The 21,779-nt window shown below is 36.6% G+C and overlaps 3 non-coding genes across 3 annotated transcripts; 2 read left to right on the forward strand and 1 right to left on the reverse strand.

Annotated features, from left to right (window-relative positions):
- Positions 1–13,913: 13,913 nt before the first annotated feature.
- Trnai-aau lies at positions 13,914–13,987 on the forward strand. Its single transcript has one exon. It is a non-coding gene; the product is annotated as a tRNA-Ile (tRNA).
- Positions 13,988–14,383: 396 nt separating this feature from the next.
- Positions 14,384–14,455, reverse strand: Trnad-guc. Its single transcript has one exon. It is a non-coding gene; the product is annotated as a tRNA-Asp (tRNA).
- Positions 14,456–14,745: 290 nt separating this feature from the next.
- Positions 14,746–14,827, forward strand: Trnas-gcu. Its single transcript has one exon. It is a non-coding gene; the product is annotated as a tRNA-Ser (tRNA).
- Positions 14,828–21,779: the final 6,952 nt, after the last annotated feature.

Below are 21,779 nucleotides of genomic sequence, written 5' to 3' on the forward strand. Positions count from 1 at the left end.
TAAGATTTCCTAAACATTCCAAATATTATAAGTGTAATCATTTCTGTATCTGGCCAAATCTGATTGCTAAATGGATGTGAATTTGGATAACAATGACAAATATCCATTTCAAATTAAGACATATTGTTGATCATTTTCATTAAAATCTATTTCCTACAACGAATAATTAAAAACAAAAATCCTCTAATAGCACGAAATTTTTTTTCAACATATTACAAAATTTATTGTACTCGTTACTGTTAGTTTCATCAATTCAATTAAAGATTTTTCCTTTTTTCTACATATTCAGATTTAACCTTTTTTATGGTAACAAAAACAAAAGTAATACAATTTAGCCAACAACTTAAACAGAAAAATTTTGTTAAAAACTCTTTTCCACCTTACATTGGAGCGCTACTGTATTTTTATCTATTATTCATTAGATTCTCCTTAAATTTCAGTCCGTAATTAATATAAAACTTTGTATTAAACTTCTGAATATTTTGTTTTAACCCAACTCCTAAGGAAAGCAAATAAAAAAAATGATAGGGGGGGGGGTTTGCTTGATATGCTACGTATTTTCCAAGGGGGGGTATCAGCATTTGTGACGAAATGCTACGAGGGGGGAGGGGGTGTAAAAAAAACAGTGAAAAAATGCTACGTCATTTATGGACGGCCCCTTACACAAAAACCCCATTTTTAATATTTTTTAAATTTTCACCATAGAATCTTGATAGTAAAAAGATGTATGGGACAAAGTTTTATGATGGAGAAATTTTTAATAAAAAAGTTTTTCTAAGAACAACTTTTGGTCGATTTTCAAAATTTTCATTTTTTGTCAAAATAAATACGTTCTGATGATACAGTAAGCATCTTAAAATGATTCTAAGCCATAATGATTGTATGAATAATTTCTCTATAAGTAGCCATTTTCGAATTATATCGAGTTTAATGCAAAAAATATTGTTTAAATATTAAAATAGGCCATTTTCATAAGTTATTCGCGTTTCGCGTTTTTTCAATGTCGGCCACACTCGTCTTATGTTACAGTAAGCGTGGTTTGCAAATCAGAGATTCCTGTAAGATTGTAGAATGGTCCAAGGAAACCAGTGTGAATCCTGGGATTCCTTTATTCTTTATTGGTGTCTAATTCAACGAACCTTTAAGGTCTAATTGAACTTCTTATTCTAAATGTATAGTTCACATCATAAATATTCATCAACATTTTACATTAAGGTATACGCCACAAACAAACATCTTAGGAGCTAATCTATACAATTCTTGAAAGCAAACAACATCATGAAAATATAATAATTACATAATAACTACACGAGTAACTATATCTCCCAACAGTGAATACATAGCGAAACATTTAAACAAAGATCATTCATTAATAAGCATAAGCATAAGCATAAGCATAGATGACTGTACAATTCGTAGTTGCTACTCCGTGATTGACCAGAACAATCGAAGTTGCACAGGGAATTAATGAATGGGGCTTGGGATTAGCTTACCATTCTTCAATGTGCACAAATCGAGAGCTCAAATTTAAAAGTCAATAACGGCGCCGGCCACGTCCTTACGGTCATCGGGGAAGGGAAGGAATGTTAGTGTGACTACCGTTGTTACTAGAGACCGAGATCACCTCTGCATCTCCACGGTTGTCATGGAGAGGATATTGGGTTAGTGGGATAAGGTAAAGATCTGGGAGTCACCAATGTTTGGTGATGCGAGCCATGATATAATCACGCCTAACCGGATTCGCGAAATAATTCGATAATCGCATTAAACGCCGAACAAGTGTTCGTCACTCGCCCACGCAAGAGCAAGCGACGCGATCAAAAGATCAAACACTACTAGCGATCCGCGGCGCTTTTTCATTTCTCTGAGCGAACGACGCGCGACAAGTTTGATCCTGCCCCCATCGCCCGCCCCCGCAGGAGCAAGCGTCAAGGTCGAAGGATCAAACACTACTTACGAACCGATCACTTTTTCACCGCTTCACTACCGACGCGCGACATATTTGATCCTGCCCTCATCACCCGCTCCCGCAGGAGCCAGCGTCAAGGTGGAAGGATCAAACACTACTAACGAACCGATCACTTTTTCACCGCTTCACTACCGACGCGCGACATTTTTGATCCTGCCCTCATCACCCGCCCCAGCAGGAGCAAGTGTCAAGGTCGAAGGATCAAACACTACTCAATTCAAAAGATGTTTTTATTAATGACGAAAACTGAAAATTACATGTATATATTTTAAATTATATGAAACAGGAATAATGCCGACACTTGTAGTGACGAACTATACATAGTTTGTTTGAAAATTACATATGAGTATTACGTTGCATTTTGTCTCGATATGGTACAAGTTTTAAAAAATACGTCAACATTCACAATGTCGAACAATTCAAAAGATAATTTTTAATAACGTATAAAAGAGACAAATATATGTATATTGAAATTGTATAAGAAAAAAGCATAATGCCGACACTTATAGTGACGAACCATACAAAGTTTGTTTTAAAATTACTTAAAAGTTACGCTTTCAAGAAAATATGTATTATCACAAGAATGAAACGAACTCACCAGTTGGTAATCCATCCTCGACTGAACACAAAACTGATACTGACAGCAAAACTTCTTGGCGTCCCGAAAACAAACCGTCTTGCTTGTGCCTTCCAAATACCTACCCAGCAAGACGCTCCAAAACAGAAAAAAAAATCTTAGGAGCCGAAAACACGCGCGAAACCGTGAGCCAAATCAATCGGACGACGCAAAACCGAACTGTCCTGCTTGGGCTTCACGAAGCACTACCCAGCAAGACGCTTGAAAACAGGAAAAAAAAAAAATCTCCGGCGACGAAAACATGCGCGAAACCGTGAGCCAAATTTATCGGACGACGCAAAACTGAACTGTCCTGCTTGGGCTTTACGAAGCACTACCCAGCAAGACGCTTGAAAACAGGAAAAAAAAATCTCCGGCGACGAAAACATGCGCGAAACCGTGAGCCAAATCTATCGGACGACGCAAAACCGAACTGTCCTGCTTGGGCTTCACGAAGCACTACCCAGCAAGACGCTTGAAAACAGGAAAAAAAAAAAAATCTCCGGCGACGAAAACATGCGCGAAACCGTGAGCCAAATTTATCGGACGACGCAAAACTGAACTGTCCTGCTTGGGCTTCACGAAGCACTACCCAGCAAGACGCTTGAAAACAGGAAAAAAAAAAAAAAATCTCCGGCGACGAAAACATGCGCGAAACCGTGAGCCAAATTTATCGGACGACGCAAAACTGAACTGTCCTGCTTGGGCTTTACGAAGCACTACCTTTAAACAAAGATCATTCATTAATTGCCATTTACTCAGGTTTCCATACATTATTTCGGCGAGTGATAAATTCACGAAATTTTATTCCACTAGGCCATGTAGAAGATTGCATTGCCAAAGCTTTCCATCTCCACTTTAAAACTACCTTGAATGAGACATAATCTAGCAAACTGTGTTCAATTCTTCTAGGTACTAATTTTACAACTCCGTCACAGTCGTCAGGAGGGGCTCCTAAACATCGACAAACCATCTCCTTAATAGAGTAAGGTGGGGCAAAAGTTCGACCTTAATGGTATAATCAAAGTTTCCAGGAAAACAATAGCAGTTAAAACAAAACAAATACCATACAGTGAATCTTCAACATAATGGCTATAATTTTGCTGAACAAACTTGTGTCAAAATATTTACCCATTTTTAGTTATGACAGTTTCAAAATTGATTGCCTTATTCGAACTTTTGCCCCACCGGTGGGGCAAGAGTTCGAATCTAGTGTGGGGCAAAAGTTCGCTGGCTAAAACACAAAATATTGATCCTTTTATGACAGGCATACTTTATACCAGCCGTATACTTAAGTTTGACGAAAAATACACGCTAAATTTTCATCAAAAAATTGCCCAAAACCGGGTTAACTGTAATACACTCAAAAATAGCAGTTTTTCGCAAAACTAAGTAGATATGTAAATTTTTGGTGACAGATTTCGCACGATCAAACAAATTTAACTAAATTTGAAGATAATATTTGGATTTTAGGCAATTTGCCAATTTTTCCGTGATTTTATACATGGGTCGAACTTTTGCCCCGCTGATTCGAACTTTTGCCCCACTCTGGGCCAAAAATTGTTTTCAAGCATTTATGCAAAAACTAATACACCTCAAAGCAACCTTATGATAGGCCTAGAAACGCCCTTACATAAAGTATTGAAAAAGATTTTATCTTCAATTGGTTCCATGTAACGAAAGTTTGACCAAAAATTACAATATTCACTTCGAAAAACAACAAATAGCCATAACTTTGCCAAATCTCAATCAATTTTTATGATATTTGGATTGAAAAACTCTTACTTGAATAGCATTTGAACCACCATGACATTTATAAGATTTGTTTTGAATTGAGCTAGAAATCTTAAAAAGAAACTCTTACCCCACTCGAACTTTTGCCCCACTTTACTCTATCATTTTCGGACACCGAGCAGTCAATATTAGTCAACAATAATTGAAACCGACATGTATCGCCCGAACACTTATGAGATTCCTTCATCGATACGTTGTTTGAATCTACCGGCGCACAATTTGCAGCAGTGGAGGTGTCGTTTTGATTTGATCCGTTCAACAGACTAGACGAAGGTAGAGGTGTAGAATGCCGAATCGAAGATGATGGTCCATTTGGTGAAATATCCTCAAGCGCGTTAATTATTCGAGATACTTGGCCTTTCAATTCAGTTATCTCATGATACATCGTACTTGCATCGGGCAGTGGAGGACTTTGCAAAACTTTGTTTTTCCAATCACGAAAACAAGTTAGGCAGTTATCACATAGCCATATGATTCCTCTTTCGAGTGCGTTCAATTGTTCTTTACCGAGACCAATACAGCTAATGTGAAATGATTGGTTGCACGGACCCGCACACACAGCGTATAATCCAACCTCGACTAAAATTCGACGCGCGCAATTTTTGCACTTCGTTTGTTCCTCGGTAGTTTCCATTGGTTTAGTTTTAGGCAAGTTAAGTCCAAATCTCAAACTTGTAGGATGAGCTCCATATAGCAAAACGTTCAGCACAACAAACTCTTCAAAACGCACCAGTTCTTACAAAATAAACGTTAAAATACTGCGTATAAATCGATTGGAAACGAGAGCTCAATCACAGCGTGCAATGAAGCAAGACGAAAACAACATTCCTATGTGGATGTTGGTATTTTAGTGTGGTTTCTGGATTTCCAGTGTGGATCCTTAGATTGTCGTGTGGATACTGGAATTCCAGTGTGCATTCTGGGATTCTGGTGTGGATCCAAGTGTTCCAGTGTAAAACCTGGTATTCCAGAGTGCGTCATGGGACTCCAATATGGACCCTGGAATTCCAGTGTGAATGCAAAGATCAACGGAGAACGAAATAAAGTATTCGTAATAATTTGTCAGGTCAAATTTACTATATTTCTATGTTGGATACTGATATCTAAGTGTGGATCCTAATATTTCAGTATAGCTCCTGGGATTGCATTATGGATTTTGGGATTCCAGAGGGGTTTCCTGGTATTCCAGTGTGTAAATCCTGGTATTCCAGTTTGAATACTGGGATTTCAGAATTGATTCTTGGATTGCAATGTAGATGTTGGGAATCCAGTGTGGAGCCTGGGATTTCAGTGGGGATACTAGATTTTCAATATAGATCCGAGGTAACCAATGTGGATCCTGGGATTTTATTGTGGATGCTACGTTCCAGTGTAGATCTTGGTGTTCGAGTGTAGATTTTAAGATTGTAGCGTAGATCATGTGATTGTTGTGTGTATTCTGGGTTTCCAGTATGAGTCCTGGAATTGAAACATGGGCCGTGGAATTGCAGTGTGGAACCTGAGATTGCAGTGAGGATCTTGATGCACCAAACCACCTTCAAACATTTACGAAAGTAATCAAGTCCTTTTATTTTTTCAATATTTTGAGTACATATGACGCACTGTGCACTGTAGAAGAATGTGATCATAGATTTCCATTAAAATGAAGGTTTACGCAATGTCTTCTCATATTGCGATTCTCCAAAAAGAATCAGGTGATTACTATGAATGTGAACTTTTTAGTTCGCTAATGGGTTAAAGATTTCAATATAGTGAAAGCGTGAGTGACGTGGATAACAACACCATTAGCAGTGTAAACGTGTCGTTTTTGATGTTGACGCTAAAACAACACTCCCAGAACACTTTGGGTATATTTGTTCTATTAATTTCCTCGTATTTCCTGAACTGGATCGGTTAATTTACACAGCGTTTTTTAGATGATGTATGCAAACCACAGTGCACAGTGGTCCAGATAAAAAGTTTACGCGGACATGAACTTTTCGACGTCATTTTGTGGTTTTAGAGTATAGGTTGCTTCCCAGAAGTGTCTCGAAATTAGTTGTACTACAATTCGTACGAAAGGGATTTTTTTCTGCACTAATCGCAATAGTGTCCTACACGCCAACTTTTTTATGTTAATAGATAGCAAGTTGGTATATTCAGTAAAGTTGTGGCATATTTTAATGCAAAAAACTTTGTAGAGCAAACTTTTTCTCTATCTCTTATACTTTCTGAAATAATTTACTTTTTATACAAAAAAAAATGAAGAAAATCATTTTTTCACTCATAAATCATTCATTTACAAATTTTAGCAGCCTACTATGTTCTACAAAGTTTTTGGTACTATTATATTCTACAACTTTGGTTAATATACCACAGTTGTATTTCTTCTGGTTTTCTTATTGTAGGAGATATTAATTTAAAATAATGCCGTATTACAGACCAAATAACTCGCAAAGATGCACTTGAAAATGAACCTACCTGTCACACCGTGGCTCTACACCCCTTAATGAGTATTTGAGTGAAATTTGGTGAATATATTATGTTTATATATATTTTAAGACTATTTTCAGTAACGGTTGATTTGCAATTATAACACATTAATTAGTCATCTTTTCCATAAAACACACAAAAGTCATGGCCGCGATTCAGTATGAAATAATCAACACCTGTTTAGTTTTTTTAGAGTGTACTATATTTGTTAAAAAGCATAATTTTCAGAAAAAATTTCAATAATTCTTGCGCTTCTTCGTGCAATTCCGAATGCTTCTGTGCGATTCGACGATTTGTCAGTGAGATCACTGGATCTGATGTGAGTAGCAATCGCTGAAACACGTCAGTCAAGTTCACCAGTCGACCTGGGAAACGAGACAGACGTACCAGATATGCAGATGGTAGGTTCGGGATCGCACTAACAGGGTCACTCACTCACGGTCACACACGGAAACGGAACAGACGGGTCAAATTAACGGCTCGGGATTGCACCAACCTTCTGCGCGTCAACGCCTACTGATCTTTAACAATTGTATTTTTTTGACATGGTTACTATGACTGATTTCAATACGACTTTAACTACTGTAATAGTTACTGCTATACATAAATCAAAGACTCAAGATAAATAAATTGAATGCCTCTCAACTCTTGCAACATATTATCATTTATGACTTTTAATACGACATTATTTTAAATAAAAATCTTCTTTGGGACGTTACGCCAGGAAGAAGAAAAAGAAGACAATAAGAAAACCAGAAGAAATACAACTGTGATATATTCACCAAAGTGGTAGAATATAATAGTACCAAAAACTTTGTAGAACATAGTAGGCTGCTAAAATTTGTAAATAAATTACTTATGCATGAAAAAATGATGTTCTTCATTTTTTTCATATAAAAAGTTAATTATCTCAGAAAGTATAAGAGATAAAGAAAAAGTTTGTTCTACAAAGTTGTTTGTATTAAAATATGCTACAACTTTGCTGAATATACCAACTTGCTATCTATTAACATAAAAAAGTTGGCGTGTAGGACACTATTGCGATTAGTGCAGAAAAAAAATCCCTTTCGTACGAATTGCAGTACAACTAATTTCGAGACACTTCTGGGAAGCAACCTATACTCTAAAACCACAAAATGACGTCGAAAAGTTCATGTCCGCCTAAACTTGCTATCTAGACCATTGTGTAGTGTTGACTTGACTTTTTTTGACTTATTGGTAATGAAATGATCTTATTTGATTTGAATACTTAAATAAGTCCAAAGTTAACTTAAATGTTTTCAAATCAAATAAAACCATTTCATTACGTAGTTTTTCATTATTTCTTTTATCTCAACATTTTTTAAACTAAAGTTCATCTTAAAACCACGGGCACCCTTTCTTATTTGAATCCTGGCTACTCACATTGCGTCAATTAGTATGAATTATCAAGCTTCATCGAAACACTTTATTGTATTCCATGAGCAATTCCAATTCACCGCTAAATTATAAAACCAAATAAAGTAATAAATATGCATTATGTAATTTGGCAACCCCTCCGAACATGATCATCGCCATTATTTGCAGAATTGCACTTCGCCATATGGCCAACCAGTCCTCACTTCCACGTCCCCTAAGAATTCTTCCGGTTTTCAAGCAGTTACGAAGAAAAAATCAACACAGGACGCACTCAAAGGTGATAAATAAGTATGCCATTTGTTAGGTCGCACATTTTCGCCAACTTGAAAACCCACAATCGAAACCTCAAAAAAAAAAATAAAAAATGGGCGGTCCAACCCAAACTCCACCGTAATAAGGCACCGTGAAAAATGACAATGATAAAAAAAGATTTTGAAAAATAGCAAATTGCAAGATGTGATCGCGCCGATTCTCAAGGGGAAATTTCCCGCTTCCTGCAAGTTGCGTGCTGAATGCTTGATGTCGGTTTTCCCGTTAGAGAAATGAGAAATGAATTTTGAAGAGATAATTTTCGTTTATCCCTTACCACTCGTGGAGAAACATTCTGGCGGGGTGGGAAACGTATGGTTGAAAATTTGCCAGAGTTAAGAAATACGATGGATGTGATTAAGAGTCTCTGGAAACGAAAAGATGGGGGAAGGTGTTTTCATATCGCAAAAACTTCAAAACGAACTTCTTCGACATATTGGCCCATAGGTAGACGATGATTTACCTTAGAAGGAGGAATTCGCTTTGTATGTTTTGTTTGTAGATTACATGACTAGGGTTTACAGTAAGTTGTTTTGAGCTTCATGGCATATTACCAAATATAAATACCACTTTTTATTTTTTTGTATTTTTAGATAACTGTATTAAGATTTATTGTTTATTACTCCATAAGATATATTGTCCAAATATATTCAAGATTGATTAGCAAACTTCATGAACTATCGTAATAAAACAAAGTGGAAATGCTTCAATTTCCAATTATTTTGCGTTCCAAGATCCAAAAAAAATTATTATTTCATAAAAAATACACTTGATGAGCCATCGGCGTATTGATTAACTGCAGTATAGAAAATTTTATATCAAAGTATGAATAACAATGTTGTTTACAAAAATGACCAAAAAATATGAAAACTTCCCCATATTAAACGCAATCCATCATTTTGCTTCCTGTACATGCAGATTTTTAGAATCCGAAATCAAATTTATTGCTGAAAATTTTGCCCAAGTGTAATATCGGTGTTGATTATTATTTTACTCTTTTATAAATACTTGACGTATACCATGGTTTTCCATCCAACGGTAATTCTATCGCTGTAAACAGCGTTATGTCCTTAATTTTTAAATTTTAGAGTTTCTTTTGCTAAAATTTCAGTAGAATAGCATTTCAAAAAATAAAAACATAGAAAATTCGCTTAAATTAAGCATTATGTATATAAATAATTCTATATTTCAATACAATTCTAATGTGTTGAATACACTTATTATAGATTGGACATGGTTTTATGCAAGTTTGGCTACATTAAATATCGAAAGTTGCACAATTTTTAACTTTTGTCATGAGATACGATTTGAATGAAACTAAGCAATAAAAATTGTTTGTCTTCTACGAAAGAAATGAGAAAACCATAAAGTGAACCACAAACAAATTGGTTATATTGGCAAAGTATGACAAGAAGAACCCATCCTGGTTACGCCTACGGTATTAAAAATATATTATAAACATACATCAATGTATGTTCTATTTGCTACAATAAATAATGGAAAAAATCATCTTGTACAATTTTCACTTAACTCAATAAAATTATATACGGATAAAATTGCACCACTGGTTCATCACCCGAAAGGCTTTGGGGTTTTTCATATTTCGATATGTAGAATCTAACAATACTAGTCCGGTTGAAAACCCCGTGTAACACCATCGTGACCTTCCCTTGTAAGTATAATATTTCTGTGAATATTCTTATTACTGATTGAAAGTTGAATCAGATGAACTAAATTTTAAACTAATACCAAACTTGTTCCACAGAGCTATTTACAAAACACCACACAAAATCCCTTCTTTCCCATATCCTTAGGCAAAACACTTCACTACCGCTATATGTATGACTGATTCATGTTCTTTCGACCTTGCATCATTCATACGTGTAGGGGAAGTCTAGAGTAAAAGCAAAACTTAAAGAACCTTCTGGTCAAATATGTTGCGTTGCCTACTTCCCAAACTCCAAATCCCCCGGTGTATTATGGACGGTATGAGTTTTCAAACTTATGCTGGAGACTTGGCCCCTGACCCCCTTGTACATCAATGAAATAAAATAAAATAAAATTAGAAGTAGTTTTGAATCTGCCAATCCCGATGTTAGACTTATATCGAAAAAAGAAAATAATAGATGTATTGTTAACCCCTACTAAATCGAAAAAAGAATAAGCATATAGAAGTCGTGTTTCTAGTAATCTTTAAGTATTGACTTATCTACAAAAACGATTGTGAATTTGACATGAAAATCCACCAGAGCACACATGGGCGTAAATAGCCATCAGACTTGAGGGGGGCCACGACCCCCTCTCATGAAAGGTAAGAGTCGTAAAGGATTTAGATAACTTAACAATGCTTGTTTCGATAATAGTTGTGAACCGATTATAGTGGCGCACTTTCATACAGAGGTAGATCAAAACTTAAAAATCGTCCAAAATCGATTGATCAACTTTCTTAGATACCAAATGCCACTTTTAGGGGAAAATAGTAAACGTATTTAAAAATCATTTTTTTCGTTGCCAAGAACACGCATTCAACCCAATCTTATAGATCTTGAATAGAATACAATAAAGTGACCAGACGTCCCGGATTATCCGGGACAGAGCAATTTTTAACTTGACTGTACAGCGTCAATACTTTTTATTTTAATTAACTTAGTATATAGTACATATCTTTAATTGAATATGAATGTAAATTGCACATCAAATATAGGCAGCGCCTCGTTGGAAATGAGATCTGACAAGCGTCCCGGATTTTTTCCGGGACACATCTGGTCACATTAGAATACAAGTATTTAAAAGCAGATTTTAATCAGGATTTACCTTTACAATTTGATTTGAACTAGAATTTTTGCAAAGTTATAAAACAAGATAAAGATTTAAATGTATCAGTTCAATTAAGGTTCAAGATCAATGTGAAATCCAAACCACTTGAAGCCTTCAAGTCAAAAAAAAACCCAAGCCTTTGGAAAAAAAACCTTACTGGTTTGAAAATACGAATTATTGTTGGTCAGCATTTTTCAACCTCTCTAAACCAAAATTTTAACATAGGATTGAATAATACCTTTTTTGTTAGAGTTAAAAAAATTAAATCCTAAAGCTGCTTGGCTACCATCATATTGCAGGATTGAAGGTTTTTTTTGTACCGTACACCCCCGTTAATTTGAACGATACCTCATGCAAACCATCGGGGTTCATTTTTAATTTGAACATCTAGTCACCCTAGAAACCTGTTTTTGGTCACCCCTTTCACTGTTATGTTTTGTTTCTGCGTTCCGTTCCACAGCGTTCCATCCCACTTTTCTCCGTTCCATGAGCTAAATGACGCTTGAACCATTTTTAATCTGAACGATGATCAAATTAGCGGGGTACAAATTAAAAAGTGTTCAGATTAAATGTGGTCAAACCAACGGGTATTCAAAGTACCCGGTATTCAAATAAAGCTGTCGTCAGCAAATTCGTATGATGACAGTTGTTTGAAGAATGCAGGATGGAAGGTATTTTGCTCATAGATTTTTTTTTTTGAATATTCAATCAGAGTAAGGTAGGGAAAATGTTCGTCCTTAGTGGTATAATCAAAATTTTCATAAAAACAACATATTTCCTATAATTTCGCTGATTGTCTTAAACGAACTTTTGCCCAAAACACAAAATACCTTGGTGACTTTTTTGGCACAATCAGGAAAATGTCGCTAAACTTGAAGATAATATGTGAATTTAGGGTAATTTGTAAATTTCTCTGCGAGCTTATATGGGTTCAACTTTTGCCACACTATGGGCCAAAAATTGATTCCAAGCAATTATGAAGTACTAATACACCCCAAAGCATCCTTAAAAAGTGTTTAGGCATCATAAGGATTCCTTATGATGGCTTAAAACGTCCTTACATAAAAAATCATAGAAGATTTTATCCTTATTTATTTCCATGCAATGAAAATTTGACTAGAAATTATAATTTTTACGTCAAAAAACAACAAATAGCCATAATAATTTCTAAATCTAAATCGATTCTTATGATATTTGTAGTGAAAGTATCTTACTTGAACACTACGGTATTTATAAGCTTTAAAATGAATGGAGCTATAGTGGCGACTTCAAAGCCCAGGGTTAAAAATCTCGTTAACAGAGACAAAAAAAAAACAAAGAATTCATGTAATGTCCGTATAACCAACGTAAGACGCCAAAAAATTGTGCGTAAGAAAAATAAAAAAAAATAGATAAAAAAAAAGTCATATTATAAACACTTATAAAAAGAATAAAAAGCATGTCTTAAAACAATATTGAGTATGAACAAGGTTTTACGTTTGTTCTATAGAAACAAATAGTAACATAGTATTATTTCTTTTCAATTTAAAAACTTCAGAAAACTCACGGTTAGATGTTGTTTTTGTACGAATCTGCCACTATCTTACTATACATAAAGGGATTTCATCGTTCACAGTTTTGCTGTCACATTTGAATGCAACTGTTTCACTGTTGTGTACTTAACAGCAGTTCATATCTGTTCCCGACATCTGAGAGACAATGACTCATAAATTTGAACATGAAACATTTAAAAGTTCTTAAAAAAAAGTATACAAACTAAAGTTCGCTTGCTGATGATGATGCTGAGATTTTTTTTTGTAAAACTTTACCATAACTCTAATACACAAACATTTTCCAGTAACAACGATTCGTTTAGATAATTGATCACAAAATATCACAGCTTGTTTAAAATATGAAGAGAATTTGGTTTTCTAATTAACTATACCACGCAGTATGTGACGTTGCTATTGCCATTGCCTGTCAAACAATGATTATCCAGAAATTAATATTCAAAATGCATTTAACGCGTTTAGTATCATAAGTACATGTTTGATACTAAAAACTAGTTTTTATTTTTTTGTCATTTCTTCCCCTTTTTTTGGGGGGGGGGGCAGTCCCTCCCTATTTACACCAATGAGAGCACATCAAGATAAAAAGATATCAAGATACCATTTACAATTGTGGAAATCGACCGGTTGAAGATTTTTTTATTGGAATGAACAATAATGAAACACGAAAAAGTTTTTTCTTTCGATATGGACCAATTGTTTCAAGAATTGCGAAAATCTGACAAATTGTCTATTTTTTTAATTTAACTGGACCGCAATCTGATTCGATTAAGGCCCAAGTAAAAATGGTGCAAAAGTCAAAACTGAAAAAGCAGTTTTCTCTTTTTAAATAGACAAATCGAAGAAAATAAAACCACACAGCTCTTTTATTTGCCAAATAAAAAGGCTGTGTGTTTTTATTTTCATCAATTTGTTGTTTTAAAAGGAGAAAACTGCTTTTTCAGTTCTGAATTTTGTGCCATTTTCTCTTGCGCCTTTAATCTTCCCAACAGGCTCCATAGCTCAGTTGGTTAGAGCGTCGTGCTAATAACGCGAAGGTCGTGAGTTCGATCCTCTCTGGAGCCAATGTTCATTTTTGTTAACACAAGCTTGTATAATAAATTATAATTTAATTATAATATGTAGATTTGCAGCAATGGTCGTATAATCCATGACGTTACATCAAGCGTGTGCTGGAATAAGGGCGTAAGCGCATGATCGATTTCTAGATTCTCTCTTCGAATTCGATACTCTCTTCTGTGAATAAAAATGACAATATGCAAGTTTGTCAGCAGTTTTTCACTTCAAACCGCTAGGCAGCGATGCAACCTTGTGTCCTGAAGAGAAAAAATACTGACAAACCTGTCACCTTTATTCACAGAAGAGAAAATCGATGAAGAGAAATCGATCATGCGACTTACGCCCTTATTCCAGCACACGCAGTACACACATGAACAACAAGCCTGCAAAAATTATCCAGTCCTCCCCGACGGGGAATTGAACCCCGGTCTCCCGCGTGACAGGCGGGGATACTGACCACTATACTATCGAGGATATGTATAAATTAATGGAATTGTTACTTTCAAAAATGCAGTGAGATTTTTAGCATTAATGTTGTGTGTTCTCAACATTAATTTTCATCTCAGGAAGAGTTCTATTATAAGAAAATTAAAAATTTACACATATAATGTCATGAAAAAAAAGTTTAATGCACACATAATTAATTAATAACAAAAAACTTAATTAATAACAAAAAAAATCGAAGGAAATAACTGGTGAGATTCGCTCAGTTAACGAATACATAATTGCAAACGAAATCTTGTTTCCTGCAATCTAAATCAAGCGACGAGGTGGCCGAGAGGTTAAGGCGTTGGACTGCTAATCCAATGTGCTCTGCACGCGTGGGTTCGAATCCCATCCTCGTCGAAGAGTTTTTTGAGGATCATATAGTGAGTTCAATGCAATGCGATAAACTCTGGTGGAATTGAGGAGGAAGTTATTGAATTTCGCGGGATGAATTCAAAAGATGTTTCTTAGGTTAGGAATGGTGTTATTCGTAATTGGTTATAGAATTTAACAATAAAAATAGTTGGCATAGAAGAATAGTTGGTTCTCAAAATGAGTACACAGCATTTTGCGCGTTTAACAGATCTCAGGAACATTTTTTGAATTAAGTTTAAAATTTAATACATGAAGATTAAATGAAATTCCATTTTACCTCGAACAATTCTAAAAATACTGACAACGAATACATGGTGGATCTTGCAATTTTTATTTTTTTTAAACAAATAGGTATTTAACAAACAGTGAAAATTGCGTAAAATTACATATCCAGCTGCGCTGGCATGGTATAAATTTTGAATCATCCCTTTTTTACTTTTCTTGCCTACACTATAATTTTTTTATGGTTAAATCAAAGCAAACCTTGCGATATTGTTTTTTATACCTTCAAATAGGAAACAAGTTCAATTCACTTGTTCTGAACTTTCTAGTTATTGACGAGTTCAAGTGTTATTCTTCCGATAATCAAGTTCTGTTAATATCCGTAGTGTTCTGTTAATCAGCGAAAAAGATCCACTGAAACTAGATTTATACCAAAAGAGAACTATGAAGTTCACAGCTTAAGTATAATCCGAACTGTTGGTTGCTTGGGAAACTATAAAATCGGTAGGTGTTCGGTCTCACCGCACCGACTTCCCATTCACTGCAAGGCGCAGTAAGATAGAGCAGCAGCGCAGCAGTTTATATTCAATTTCACCTTTTCTGCCCCAGCTAGCAGCAAGCAGCCCAATTGCTTTCATGCTGTTGCTTTGGGCTGCGTGATGCTAGCCTGTTGGCGCATTACAGCGATGTAACAATGACATCTGTAAATGTTTGCTTTGCTACCTCTGGGATATATAAGAGACTCGATTCCCTGTGTGATATTAGTTGTAAGCTGTAATCGTCACCTATCGTATCCCCCACCGAGCAGGAGCACTGCCTCTCGGTGGTGGGCAATAAATCAGTATAGTAGAAAAAAAAAAAAAAAAAAAAAAAAAAAAAAAAAAAAAAAAAAAAACGTAGGGCCTGGTCAACCCTGGACGAAACATTGGTGCCGTGACCAGGATATCGGACACCCCGGAGGACCATTCGACGAGTAACGGACTGGATCAGCAACGGACAACTCAACCCGGGTCGAAGTGTCGCCCAGTCGGACCTCGCCGTCCACCTGTAGAACCTAGCGTCCACCCGCCGGACCATTGCCGTCCATGCATCGGACCCCAGCGTTCATCTCCGGACCCCTGCGTCCACCTATTGAGACCCCTGCGTCCATTCCCGGACCGTTGCCGTCCATCCGAACCGTAGCGTTCATCTGTGGGACCTTTGCGTCCATTTGCCGGACCATTGCCGTCCATCCGGACCTCGCCGTCCACCTGTGGGACCCCTGCGTCCATTCCCGGGCCATCGCCGTCCATTCCGGACCCCTGCGTCCATTTGTGGGACCCTTGCGTCCACCCGCCGGACCTTTGTCGTCCATTGCCGGACCCCTGCGTCCACCCGTCGGACCGTCCCGTCCACTAGCAAGGCCGAAGTGTCGACTTGCGAAGCAAACGTCCATCTGTGCAAAGCCGAAGAGTCGATTTGCCGAAGAAGAGCGTTAATCCCCCGTCGGACCCCCGCGTCCACCCGCTGGATCCCCGCATCCAATAATCCGACCGTGATCATCATCAATGGAACCAAGCGTCATCAAAATCAATCAAGCACCTAGCAAAGTTATCATCCCGTCCCAGTGTTCTACCACACATCATCGAATTGCAGTCAATCAAGCCAGCAGCAGCAGCAACACTACCTAGGCTGACTGCGCATCACCACCATCGAAAGCGAAGCATCTCTTCTACCAACAGCAAGCTATCGTCGCGTCGAGCCGAGTCCTACCTAGAGAGGAAAACATTCGTTTTCGGGCGGGAGTATGTTCGGTCTCACCGCACCGACTTCCCATTCACTGCAAGGCGCAGTAAGATAGAGCAGCAGCGCAGCAGTTTATATTCAATTTCACCTTTTCTGCCCCAGCTAGCAGCAAGCAGCCCAATTGCTTTCATGCTGTTGCTTTGGGCTGCGTGATGCTAGCCTGTTGGCGCATTACAGCGATGTAACAATGACATCTGTAAATGTTTGCTTTGCTACCTCTGGGATATATAAGAGACTCGATTCCCTGTGTGATATTAGTTGTAAGTTGATCTGTAACAGAAGAGTATCCCCCACCGAGCAGGAGCACTGCCTCTCGGTGGTGGGCAATAAATCACCGTAATAGAAGAAGTTGTCGTTATTCGTCTGCCCCTCCGGGACCAAAGTAAATCACAACGTAGGGCCTGGTCAACCCTGGACGAAACAGTAGGCAAGAAATGGAAAAGTCAAATTACCTTCCATTGTATTATATGTAGCTAGCGTAAAAAGCTGAATATATGTTGGTCATGAAATGTATAAAACGACGTACCAGGACGGTCGTTTTACATTGTTTCATATATTTTATTATAATAATTAAATAATATGCACCCATTCCATGAACAATCGATCTAGTGGGTCACCGAATTTCGTGAAATTTCATATTATTATTGAAAAGCCAAAATCTTTAGCTTTCATTTCGTCCTAGAAAATTGAAAATCGATCAAGTTGTTCAAAAGTTATAATTTTTAAAATAGTCAAAATTTTTTTAATCAAAATCCGGACACCTGTATCGCAGCATGGATTATTGGAATAAAATCTATAAAATTGCATTAAATTAACTTAAAGGATCATTTGATGCAGGCGTTTGATCTGTGAGGCACATAAAGTAATAAATTTCAGTGAGTTTGTGGTTCATTTACCTCTACTTGTTCAGAAGTCTTGCGAACACATGCGATTGGGTACTTGGTGTTTGGAAAGCATCAAATAACACATCGCACTGATTTTCTTAGCACTTATAATCACTCGTAACACTTTAATTTTAATATTTTCGGCCTTTCTAGTATACAAACTTTAAAAATATTGGCTTACAAAGGTAAAATACAGTGCTTTCCAATGATGTCCGGATTTCAAGCCACTTGTCTGCAATTCCGGATAGTCTCTTTTTATACCACTTAGAGTATATTTTCACGTTTTATCACAAATGTAGTACTTCAGAACTTCGAAATATACGTTACGTTCACTTCTTATTCAGAACACTTCGAAAATTAGGTTGATTAAACATATTATTGTCAACTGAACATTGCAACGCGTAGTTGTGCGTTCGTCAAGGCTTCCTTTAAAATATGACCAACACTGCAGAGAAATCACGTCAAACTGGAGCTACATTTTTGTTTTTATTTTTATTAATTATCAGGCAAAGGTAACCAGATCATGAATGTAACTTAAATGCTTAATAGGCCTGATAGAAGAAGTTATGGATAAAATTATACAAATGGTTGCTCGTTTCTACATTTAATTGATGATAATTATCAGAGTATCCGGATATTGGTACCGTCCGGATTTTGATTCACCACGGTATCCTCATTTCGGATAAGGAACAAAATAACAATTTTTCACGGAATGCGTTGACCCACTAGATTGGTTGTTCATGGAATGGCTGTATGATTTTACACTATATTTACGACGCGAGAAACATCCTATAAAAACAACATGTTTCTTGCTATATGAAAAGAGTTCATAAAGGAACATTTCTGAATGATGAGAAAATGCCTTGGAATTTCGGGATGAATCATTGGTGGTATTTTTGACGAATCTTGGACGTTTTCCGTAAGAATACGTTGAACAAATAGGCTCTAGATAATTTTTTGCATTAATCCCTGAAAGAGGAAATGAAAAATAAAAACCTGCAGGACGAATTTCTGAATGGCTTCCTGGGCTTCCTGATTGATAATAATAATGTTCAAACCTGATTGAACATGTTTTTTTTTTCAGTTATTATTTGAAGGCATAGAATTCAAGCTTTCGATTGATGCGATTGGATGAACTGAGATCAGTTTTTGTGGTGATACGTAGAGTCCCAAACACAGAAGCCTAAAAAAGCACAAATGTGTACAATCAGTCTACTTAAAGAGCACCCAAATGAAGAGCATTAATCAAAAAAAGAAATCAAAGCTTTCATATGCTTACTGAATACATCTTTGGAGGAATCTTTGTCCAAGTTCTAGGAGCAATCCTGGAGAAGGATCTCATGAAAGAACCTTTGAATAAATACTTGTGTGAATTACAGAAGGAATTCTTGAATGAATTTTCGGGTTAAAATCTTGGCAGTATTGAACAAGGAACTTTAAAAGGAATTTGTCGAGGTACTTGAGGGGCATTTTTGGAAAGCCCTGGACAATTTATAGTGGTACTGTCATAAAATAGGAATAGTTCCTACCCTGAATTGCTGATTTTTTTAGTTTTGAATTATTAAACAATATTTTTTGTGAAGATTTTCCTTCTGATTCTACTCTGTGAATTGTGTTATATTAATTGTTACTGAATTTTTCAACGTGAACCAATAGTTACTTGAAAATAAATCACATAGTTATTCCATTGAATATCTGCCAACATCATAATTTACGGTTATGGTCACATCATTTTGAAAAATGTGTATATTGCGGAACAAATCGTTCCATAATTCAACATCCACCGTACAGATTTTAAGGGCCCTTTTTCATGAATAACAAAGTAGCCCCCATTCACGTCCATCGATTGAAATTTCGCCATGAAATACGACTTTAATCAAACCTAATTGAACCCGAAAACTGGAAATTGCGCGCCACAACAACTTGGGCTGCAATAATTTCTGTTTCAAACCTAATTATTTATTTAGCACTGCCCATGCATTCAGCGGCGGCCCGGCTGCAACTCTTGTCATCGGCCACAGGATGGCAAACAAGCTCCATGAACCTTCATTGGCCGCATAGGTATCGGTTGGTAACACCGGTAGCACATCGACTGGTGGTGGCCTAAGGCGGTCTGCAAAAAAGTGCATCCAAGTCTGCTGCAACAACACGACAATCACCGTTGCAGATTGGCCTCACCCTGCTGTTCATCGATTTTGGCCAAACTGCAAAACTGCAGGTCCACAGCCTGCCTAAAGACTGAAGCAGGCCTTCCAATGATGCGTGACGTTTTTGTTTGACTGTCGTTGGTCCGGTTTGCTCTAACTGGCGTCTCCTAATCTAAGGGTATGCGGTATGCATTTTTTATTTTTGTCGATAAAACGAGTTCCAAACGAATACCGGGTACCCCCGTTGGTTTGACCACATTTAATCTGAACACTTTTTAATCTGTACTCCGCTAATTTGCACATCGTTCAGATTAAAAATGGTTTTTTTTTTTTTTTTTTTTTTTTTTTTTAATTTCTTTATTAGTATCATTCCAAACATTACATTCATTTCTTATATCTAGGTGTTCTGTGTTATTAGAAAACACTATCATCCTAATTTGGTAAAACAAATTTAAGATTTAATTAACATTTTGTTAACAACATATTACATTGCATTTGCCGTAGCAGTTCAGATTTTTTACAGGTGAGTTGATTTCACCTGTTTATAAGAGAAAAAAAAAACGCTTTGAATATACTTAACCTAACTTAACCTAAACATATAATGCATTAATCGCGGCAATAGAAGATTGCAACGATTTTTGCCTGAAATTATTTATTATTTTATTTGACATTTGTTCCAATGTTTCAACATTGGATATTCTATGTAACTCATTGGTACTATACCAGGGAGGAAGTCTCAGAATCATTTTCAAAATTTTATTTTGAATTCTCTGCAGAGCTTTCTTCCTGGTATTACAACAGCTAGTCCATATTGGTACAGCATACAACATGGCTGGCCTGAAAATTTGTTTGAATATCAAAAGCTTGTTCTTAAGACAAAGTTTTGATTTTCTATTAATAAGGGGATAGAGACATTTTACATATTTATTACATTTGGCTTGAATGCCCTCAATGTGATTTTTGAAAGTTAAATTCTTATCTAGCATGAGCCCTAGATACTTAACTTCATCTGACCAATTTATTGGAACCCCTCTCATCGTGACAACATGTCTACTTGAAGGTTTCAAATAAAGAGCTTTTGGTTTATGTGGGAATATTATTAGTTGAGTTTTGGAAGCATTAGGAGAAATCTTCCATTTTTGCAAGTATGAAGAAAAAATATCCAAACTTTTTTGCAATCGACTACAGATGACACGCAGGCTTCGTCCTTTGGCGGAGAGGCCTGTGTCATCCGCAAACAAGGATTTTTGACATCCCTGAGGTAACTCAGGTAAGTCAGATGTGAAAATATTGTATAATATTGGTCCCAAAATGCTGCCTTGAGGAACACCAGCTCTTACAGGAAGTCTTTCAGATCTGGAGTTCTGATAATTAACCTGAAGTGTACGATTTGACAGATAACTTTGAATTATTCTAACAATGTATGTTGGAAAATTAAAGTTTTTTAATTTTACAATCAAACCTTCATGCCAAACACTGTCGAATGCTTTTTCTATGTCTAGAAGAGCAAGACCAGTAGAATAGCCTTCAGATTTTTTGGAACGGATCAAATTTGTTACACGTAAAAGTTGATGAGTGGTCGAATGTCCATGGCGGAATCCGAACTGTTCATTGGCAAAAATTGAATTTTCGTTGATGTGGGCCATCATTCTGTTCAAAATAACCTTTTCAAAAAGTTTACTGATGGAGGAAAGCAAACTGATTGGACGATAGATTATTAAAAATGGTTCATTTAGCTCATAGAACGGAGTAAAGTGAAATGAAACGCCGTGGAACGGAACGCAGAATCAAACCAAAACAGTGAAAGAGGTACACGGTGCCCCGACAGACCGTTATTATGTAAAAAAATTGTCCATCAAATCTGAGCACAGGGCTCGATTCCTAAGGTCATTCTGCACC

The sequence above is a fragment of the Aedes aegypti genome, chromosome 3, assembly GCF_002204515.2.
Source record: "Aedes aegypti strain LVP_AGWG chromosome 3, AaegL5.0 Primary Assembly, whole genome shotgun sequence".
Taxonomy (NCBI): domain Eukaryota; kingdom Metazoa; phylum Arthropoda; class Insecta; order Diptera; family Culicidae; genus Aedes; species Aedes aegypti.